General features: G+C 45.9%; 1 pseudogene; it reads right to left on the reverse strand.

Annotated features, from left to right (window-relative positions):
• Positions 1-137: 137 nt before the first annotated feature.
• Positions 138-10,000, reverse strand: part of LOC134444356 (actin-binding protein WASF3-like) — an 18,864-nt pseudogene continuing 9,001 nt past the window's right edge.

Below are 10,000 nucleotides of genomic sequence, written 5' to 3' on the forward strand. Positions count from 1 at the left end.
GATACAGCGTGCTATGTGACTTCAACCTTCACGACAACTTGATCCCCCCCCAACACTCTCCCTCCGCCACACGACAGTTCGGCAAACTTTCTGGCCTTCGCTGTTTCGTCAACACAAACCTCCAGGACCTATCCCACAATCCATTTCTCTTCCTTATCCATCGTCCTCCTTTTCTTCTTCTTCTTCTTCTTCTTTCATCTCTTCCTCTTCCTGCTTCTTCCCTCATCACCATCACCATCATCATCATCCTCCAATCGCATCTCTAGTCCCGCCTCTTCAGTCAGACCATTCGTTCTCGTCCGCGTCGGAGTCGTCGTCTGATTCGCTGTACTCCACGGCGATGCGTCGTGATAGGATGGTGGCCACGTCGTTGCCCACCGGCTCCTTTTTGGCCTCCTGCTCGCGCTGCTCCTGCACCTTGCGCAGCTGGATGCCTGTGGAGACACACATAGAGTTATGATAAGAGCACACACACACACACACACACACCTTACGCAGCTGGATACCTGTGGAGAGACATATGGGCAGATACAGTTACCATAAGAACACACACATACGCGCACGCACACACACACACACTGGATGCCTGTGGAGAGACATATGGGCAGATACAGTTACCATAAGAACACACACATACGCGCACGCACACACACACACACTGGATGCCTGTGGAGAGACACATGGGCAGATACAGTTACCATAAGAACACACACATACGCGCACGCACACACACACACACTGGATGCCTGTGGAGAGACACATGGGCAGATACAGTTACCATAAGAGCACACACATACGCGCACGCACACACACACACACACTGGATGCCTGTGGAGAGACACATGGGCAGATACAGTTACCGTAAGAGCACACACACACACGCACGCACACACACACACACACTGGATGCCTGTGGAGAGACACATGGGCAGATACAGTTACCATAAGAGCACACACATACGCACACGCACACACACCAAAGCTGGATGCCTGTGGAGACACATGGGCATACAGTTACCATAAGTGCACACACACACACGCACGCACACACACACACACTGGATGCCTGTGGAGAGACACATGGGCAGATACAGTTACCATAAGAGCACACACACACACACACACGCACACACACACACACTGGATGCCTGTGGAGAGACACATGGGCAGATACAGTTACCATAAGAGCACACACACACACACACACACACACACACTGGATGCCTGTGGAGAGACGTGGGCATACATACAGTTACTATTAGGGCTGTCCTAAACGATAATTTTTCTCCCGATTAATCCATCTTTTTTTTTTTCCGATTAGTCAAACGATTAATTTTTCTAGTTCTCTAGCACTTTAATCTTCAAGGGAATTGGGAAAAAAGAAAGAAACTGTTAAATTTAGGTCCCTGAGCTCACAATGAGCTTTAAATCATGATAGTAGCTTATTTACTCCGAGATACAACGTCCAATTCATACGTGACTGGGAAATTTTAGGTTTCAATAAAGTAATAAAGCGTTAGTAAAGTAAGTAAAAAAGCAATGTATTAAATGAAACGATTAGTACACTATGAAAATTCTATGAAAAAATGAAAAAGTCTGACGCCCTAACCGCTCACCCATGACTGCCCTGATTTATGGCTTTATGGTCAGTGAGATACGCATGCATGCACATACCCGCACGCACACACGCACGCACGCACGCACGCACTGTAGCTGTACCTTACGTAGATGCACACGCACATTCGTACAGATAAACATGCACAAATACATGCGCACGCACGCACACACACACACACACACACACACACACACACACACACACACACACACACACACACACACACAGCCACAGCCATATGGCTGGGGTGAAGGGTGGATATGATGCTTAACGCTGTGCTTAATAATGCTTGAAATTAATATTCATACCTATTTATAGATCAAGACTGCACCCGCAAGGCAGCTGCCACACCAAGATCATACTGCACCACCCACCATGACTCTCCTCTATTACATCACATTTTCCCACATATACTGTATACCGTATTTATATTATACGCAGATGTTTAGGTGAAGGGTTGAATTTGGTTAAGGTTAAAGTGAACAAGCTTCAAGCTTATTCAAGCTTGTAATGAGTATTCATGATCATTTGTACTCAAGATTTAGCGCATAATGGACAATGCAGTGGGTGCATTCCAATATGCACACTCCCGTCCTCCGCTTGTGCTTGTGCCCTCGCCCCGCCTCCGTGGAGAACACAATAACGTTTCCCAGTCGTCGGCCTAGCCACAACAAATTTTGGTGGACTGTTTTTCATTCACCATCCCCATTGCAAATGAGAAAATGGCATTAGAATTGTGTCAATTGCAAGATATTGAATTATTTTGTCCTGTCGTCAGTGACATCATCATGAGGGCACAAGCAGTCAAGTGAGCAAGGGAGGACGGAAGTCTGCATATTGGAATCCACCCACTGTAGCATCATTCACCCCTGTTATTGTCAAGTCATACACAGATGTTGAGAGCTATTAATAAACTCCTTTGAGGCTGTTCTCTCTCAACCATACGGCGAAGGTGAAGGGGTTGTCAAAGATTGACATGGTGGTCAGTGAATAATGGTTGAAATTAGTATTCAGAATTATTTACATATATTTAGGACTGCCTTTGCAAAGTAGGTAAAAAAAAACCCAATAATGCACTGCACCACCCACCATCATCTATGTCCTTCACCCCTAAGCCTGTCAAGACCCTCTGCAGACCGGTTGCACCAAAGTGCAGAGCAATACCCTGCAAACTTTCAGTTCTACCATTTTCTACACAACCCTGCACACCAGCGTCGTGACATCCGCGGACATCTGTTGACAACAGTAGAATTAAACGTTGGCAGAGCCGTGTGCCGCACTTTTTGCGGAAACTGGTGTACGGAGGCACTCACATGCATTAAAGGGTTTTTTTTTGCCCATAACAGAATACTGCGTGGTCTGTGGGAAGCTATGCTGTATATCAGTGGTTCCCAACCAGGGGTACGTGTACCACTAGGGGTACGTGAGCACGCTGCAGGGGGTACTTGGAAAAATGTAGTTTTTAACAAATGTATGGAGCTTAGTTACATTGGAATATAGAAAGCGATATAGAACATGACTTAGGGGGTACTCATGGCACAACGAAAAGGCTGATGGGGGTACACAAGACAAAAAAGGTTGGGAAACACTGCTGTATATTCTGAGCAGATTTTGAGAGTTATAAATAAACTCCTACGAGACTGCTAACTTATGAGAGCATATGGCCGAGGTGAAGGGTTGAGTTTGGCTAAGAGCTGAGATGGTGATGATCAGTGAATAATACAAGACTGGAGATGAGTGTTGATGCACCATCTGCTTCAGTCCTTGTAGCCTCTCTGTAGACCGTCCAACTCAAGGAGTGCATCTTAATATGCGGCCTTGCCTCCTCCACTTGCTTCTCGTCATGATGACATCACTGACAACAGCATTATATTTCAATATCTTGCAAAAGCTCAATTGTAACGTCTTTTTCTCATTTGCAATTGGGATGGTGAATGAAAAACAGTCCCTCAAAAGTTGTTGTGGCGAGGCTGACAGCTGGGAAACTTTATCGTTTTCTCCACGGAGGAGGGGCCAGTAGGCGGGACGAGGAGACAAGCGCAAGTGGAGGAGGCAAGGTCACATATTGGGATGCACCCAAGGAGGACATGTGATCACTTTTCTCTTTATACGCTATCATTTTCTAAGGCTACAACAACAGAGAAAATGGCTGCAAGATGGAATTAGAAGTGATAAGAAGAAAACTATGTTGTGTAAGCAAACTTCCAATTAAGTAATTGGAAAAAAGGAGGACACGTGCAGAAATTAGAGGCACATGTAGACATAGTGTTTAACAGAGAACAATACGAAGAACTCAATACCGCATTTTGTAGCATAACTGCTTTGGTGTACACTCTCACCTCTTCCTTTCTAACTGATCATATCCTTCTTGAACTGTGCTAGATTAGACAGCACATTTCTTTTCCTTGAGCTGTTAATGTTTTTGAGTACTTTCTTATAGTGTACACTTGAAAAGCTTTAGAATGAAGTCCAGTTGGAGTGCTTCCTGGAACTGTCTAGTTTTTTCGTTTTTTTTTAGTTTTTCGCTCACTTCCTGACGAAGGCTTCATGCCGAAACGCCTCAAAGTATTTTAATCATGCTATGCCCAACAAAATAAAGGCATTTTAATTACAAAGAAGATGAGTGCCTTGGTATTTCTACAACTTTACTTGAAAAGTTTTGTTGCAAAATGCCATTTTTTGACATTTGCATTTTATTATTGGACATGGAAATATGAATTGTTTCAACGTCCTATAATCAACGTATGTGTGAATTCTTGCCATTCAGAGAACATGCAAACACAGGCTTGACACATGATCTACAACAGTGATTCTCAAAGTGTGGTCCGGGGACCACTAGTGGTCCGCGACAGAGCTCAGGTGGTCCACGAAGGGATTTCTGCTTTTCCAAGACGAGCTAGCAGTAAGCTACTGTATATTTGTAACATTATTACAAAGCTAAACATAGCTGAAGTCTTATTTTCTCTACAATAAAATTAAATTAAAGCAAATTAATATAAAATAAGTAAATGAATATAAAAATTAAGTGATCTGCATCGAAATAAGCACCTGTAAACTGTCAATTCAGTTGATAGGTGGTCCCTGAACATTTTTTTTTGGGGGGGAAGTGGTCCTCGATCTGAAAAAGTTTGAGAAACACTGATCTACAACATGAGGTGGAGTCAACATGGGTTGGAGTCAACTCCTCAACTAAGTTGACTACACACTATCAGACAGGTGTTGTAGATAGTGTGTCAAGCCTATGTTTGTTAGTGAATCTGGAGATCATGCCATTTAATAAATAAAAAGAAAAAAGAGAACGTAAAGAAGAAAAATTCATGGGAGTGTGCAAACCTTTTGAAAAAAACAAAACAATAAAACAACCCACCTCTTCGTATGGCGGCGAGCAGGTCGCTGCGGGCGTCGCTCATGGGCACGAAGGGCAGCCCATGGCCCTTGCGGGGCACCACGGGGGCGTCACCAGCCATGCCGACGGCGGGGGGCAGCGGCACCATGTGAGGAGAGGGCCCGGTGGGTGGGCCCGAGGCGGGAGGAGGTGGTGGAGGAGCAGCAGGAGGAGAGCAGGAGGGGGGGTGGGTGGGGGACGGGGTGTAGGAGGCGGGCAGGCCGGGGTCGGGGGCATGGGGCCCGGGGGCACGGCGGGGCTGGCGAAGGCCGTCTGGGCCGAGGGGATGAGGGGCGGCGGTGGGGGAGGGGCCGGGGGCACGTAGTAGCCTGGGAGGTGGGGCTGGCCAGCACTGTGGGGGGGGGAAGGTGGAGAAGATTGTTATTACATTACATTGCGTTACATTAATACATTATACTGTATTACACAGGTCTCCAACCTTTCTGGGTCTGAGGGCTACCAAGGGCTACCCGATTGCTACTGAGGGCTACCCGGGGGTTACTTTTGTTTAAAGTCCTCTACTGATGTCTTGTTATTCTCAAATCACACTATTATGTAAGGGTTAACGTTCGGCGAGAAGGTCGCTACCGTGGAATAGCAGCACGACAGAGAGAATCTTTAGACCCCGACGCGGAGCGGAGTGCTGCTATTCCACAAAGCGACCGACTCGCCGAAAGTTAACCCGCTTATTATATGGATATACTTAAATGATTCACACATGCGGGGACATTTCTTTAGACCTATTTAATGTTAAGATTGTTGCTGCGCAAAACAAAACAGTGCCGTTGTGGAACACCGCTAGGCAACAGCTAGGTAGGCTAGCCAGGACAACAGGTGTTGTCTATCACAGCAGCTGATTAGAGTGACAAAAGACCGGACCCCCTGCGGAGTGATATGAAACATTCGCTTTAGCCACTGACTTGTATACAAGCCAGTGGCTTTAGCAGTGAACGTCTTGTTGCCATTGACAGCGGTAGCCAGAACAACGGGTGCTGTCTATCACAGCAGCTGATTAGAGTCTTGTTGAAAAGTCGCTTTAGCAGTGAAAAGTCTTGTTGCCATTGACAGCGGTCTGTTATAGACCAACCCGTCCGTTATCGAAAAATAACAGACGTCCGAACGTTGGGGAGCCCCGTTGAAATGAATGGAGCATTCGACAGATGACGTCACAACCATATAATAATAAATGGTAATGTTGTTTCATAGGTTATAAAGAATGAATAATCTCAAATTTAAATGAAATTTAAATGAACCATGTTGGTGACACCTGCTGTATTACATTACATTGCATTTGGAAGACGTTTTTCAACCAAAGCCACTTACAATCGAGGACATAATTATAGCCAACAACACTAGCAGATACAAAGTGCACAGAAAATATACAGAACAATAAGTGCAGATACCAAGTAGGATTAGGTTTTTCTTTTAAAGTACATTAGTACACACGCACACGCACGCACACACGCACGCACACGCCATAGAGTCTAGTCTTGTATTTGGTCCCAGAGAACCAGTTAACATTGCATGCTTCTTACTGTGTATCAAAGCACATACAGCTAACAACCAAAACAACAGAGTTGTATAAAGTAGATTGTTTTACTGTTACAGATGTAATAACAACACTAGTAGTATGATGTTACATAGCTGCAAGGCAACTGCAATATCGTACTAGTGGTATTATAATTACATCCGTAACACAACTTCTACTTTGTACTTGCACATACACGCACACATCCGGCTGCACAGCCCCCCCTCCAAAACAACACACTCACCCGTACTCCTTCCTATCAAACTGTAGGTCAAAAATCGTGATAGGAACCAAATTGTGTAACCCAGGGATGTCAAACTCAGGCCCGGGGGCCAAATTTGGCCCGCAGAGCCATTTTATTCAGCCCGTGAGATCATTTCAAATGTCTATTATAGTTGGCCCACATACACCATCAATGTATAGCATAATATGACTTGAACATGAAATTTGCTGTGTCACAGGATGTGTAGACACATTTGAACTAACAAATATGATGGGAAAGAGTGTATGTGAAATTTAACTATGAGTATGAAGTGTATGCATGCACAATTTTGTCCATTTTTTAAATTTATTACGGAGTTCGGCCGGCAACTTCGTTCCAGATTTTAATTTTGGCCCTAAGTCAATTTGAGTTTGACACCCCTGGTGTAACCGAATCATGTATCGTTACAACCCTATTGTAAGCTCTTGATAGCTTGATAGCTCTTTCCAACAACACACTCACCCGTACTCCTTCCCCACTGGCTGGCGCGGCCCGTTGAGAGTAGGATCCACCATCCCCCCGGGGGGAGGGGGCCCGTGCGGAGGCTGCACCCTGCCCAGGGTCTTGTGTCCGGGGCCCGGGGCGGCGGCAGCGGCGGCGGCGGCGGAGGCTGGGGCGCGGTAGGGGCGGTCCAGGGACTGGGTCTGGTTGGGGGCCATGAGCAGCTCCTTGCCCTCCAGGGCGGAGTAGGCCGAGGTGGGGGGCGGCGGCTGCTGCTGGCCGGCCTGCTGCTGCGCCGCGTGGTTGGGACTCGCCGGGTACGAATGTTCGCCCATGTCTGATGCCACCGACCTGTGGATGGAGAAGGGAGAACGTGAGTGTGTGAATGTATGAGTGTGTGAGTGTGAGAGTGTGAGTGTGTGTGAGTGTGAGTGTATGTGAGAGTGAGTGTGTGAGTTTATGAGTGTGTGCTTGTTGCTGCGCCGCGTGGTTGGGACTGGCCGGGTACGAATGCTCGCCCATGTCTGACGCCACAGACCTGTGGATGGAGAAGAGAGAATGTGAGTGTGTGAGTGTGTGAGTGTGTGAGTGTGTGAGAGTGTGAGTGAGTGTGAGTGTGAGTGTGAGTGTGAGTGTGAGTGTGTGAGTGTGTGCTTGTGTGCTTGTTGCTGCGCCGCGTGGTTGGGACTCGCCGGGTACGAGTGCTCGCCCATGTCTGACGCCACCGACCTGTGGATGGATGGAGAAGAGAGAACGTGAGTGTGTGAGTGAGTGTGAGTGTGTGAGTGTGTGCTTGTGTGCTTGTTGCTGCGCCGCGTGGTTGGGACTCGCCGGGTACGAGAGCTTGCGAATGTCTGATGCCACCGACCTGTGGATGGATGGAGAAGAGAGAACGTGAGTGTGTGAGTGTGTGTGTGTGTGTCTGTGTGAGTGTGTGCTTGTGTGCTTGTTGCTGCGCCGCGTGGTTGGGACTCGCCGGGTACGAGTGCTCGCCCATGTCTGACGCCACCGACCTGTGGATGGATGGAGAAGAGAGAACGTAAGTTTATTTTAACCCTATCGCGCCGGATGCATCATCTATGATGCATCAAATTCAAAGCCCTCTCCACGCTGACACAAAAAAAAATCCATCTCAAAAACATCCTGCGTGTCATTTCCAAACGTCCTGCAGTACGCGGAAACCGCCACAAGAGAGCAGCGGTCAACAACAAGTTGATCACAGCTCGGCGAAAAATGCAAAATTGGAGTAGAAACGGTTTCCCTGACCGACGCTGAGATATCGACAAATTGCAAAAGGTTTGTGTACAAATTTCCGAAATATAACTCTACATCCTTTAATTTGAACACTTGCTTTGTGCAATTAATCAAGGAAGAGTTTATATTTGTACACCGTGTTGCAGAGAGATCGTGCTAAAACTGATGAGACATATAAGCACCATCCGGCGGTGGCAGGAAGTCAGCCATCAATGCATTTGCTCCATAGGGAAACTTACAAAGCATACCACGACGATCGTTTAACAAAACACACAAGTTGTTTTACTTCGAGACAAAGATATTGCCTTAAGAAACACGTTTTACTTGCGATTTTGAAAATGTAATGCAAAATGTTGAAATTATGATCTCGTAAAAAATGCATTGAAGTGAATGGAGAAATGGTCCAATTGTAGTAATGGACCCATATATTCAAATTACACATCAAAAATGAATAATGATCTATATTACACTCGTAAATAGGTTGTTAAGCATTCGATCAGCTATGTTTTTACATAGATTTTAAAAAATTACCCAACCAGGCTGTGGGAAATGTAAAATATGGTCCTGCTAAAACAAGGATAGGCTTAAAAAAAATGGCAGGATCTCACTAAATATTTAAAGATAATCCTCAAATTAAATTGTCTGACAACTTTTTTAAATTAAAAAAAAAGATGCAAATGCATTAAAAGTCATTTTTCAATGGTCATGAAATTGGAATTTTCATTCCCTTTAAAGCCTGATGCATCATATATGATGCATCAAATATCTCAGTGACCTTAACAAAATTTTGAATTTTTTTTTTACATTTCTTATAAGGGACCAATATTGAAGCAAATTCCAAAAAAATATAATTTTCTCTCATTGCTTTCATGGTTCAGGTTTCACAGGGTTAATTAACCCTTCTTTCTTTTTTTAAAAGATGTGTGTCTTTTTCGACTTTATTTGATAGGACAGTGTGAGAGATGGACAGGAAGCGAATGGGGAGAGAGAGAGGGAGGGGTCGGCAAAGGACGCGGGCCGGGAATCGAAAACGGGTCAGCCGCATGGCAGAGTGCCCTACCGGTTGGCCATGGCAGGGCCATAATTTAACCCAACCAGGGAAAGGTCCCATTGAGCCACAATGTCTCTTCTTCCAGGGAGTCCTGGCCAAGAGTGGCAGGCACCGAGTGTGTGAGTGTGTGTGTGCATGAGTGTGTGAGTGTATGAGTGTGTGTGTGCATGAGTGTGTGAGTGTGTGTGTGCATGAGTGTGTGTGTGTGTGCATGGGCTTGCTGTGCCGCGTGGTTGGGACTGGACGGATTTCTTGTTGTCTGTCCCAGGGGCCCATGGAGTCATGATCCATGCCTAGGCTTGCTTGGTCGTGTGGTCAGAAGGGTACGAGTCAGTATGAGTGCTTAGCATTGACAGTATATATTTACTCTCAATGGTGCTTAGCCATGTATCTAATGCTACGGATCTACAAAGGGACGAGGGGAGGGAGATTGTCAGTGAACAGTAAATACATGGTTTAAG

Source organism: Engraulis encrasicolus, unplaced genomic scaffold, assembly GCF_034702125.1.
Source record: "Engraulis encrasicolus isolate BLACKSEA-1 unplaced genomic scaffold, IST_EnEncr_1.0 scaffold_523_np1212, whole genome shotgun sequence".
Lineage (NCBI taxonomy): Eukaryota > Metazoa > Chordata > Actinopteri > Clupeiformes > Engraulidae > Engraulis > Engraulis encrasicolus.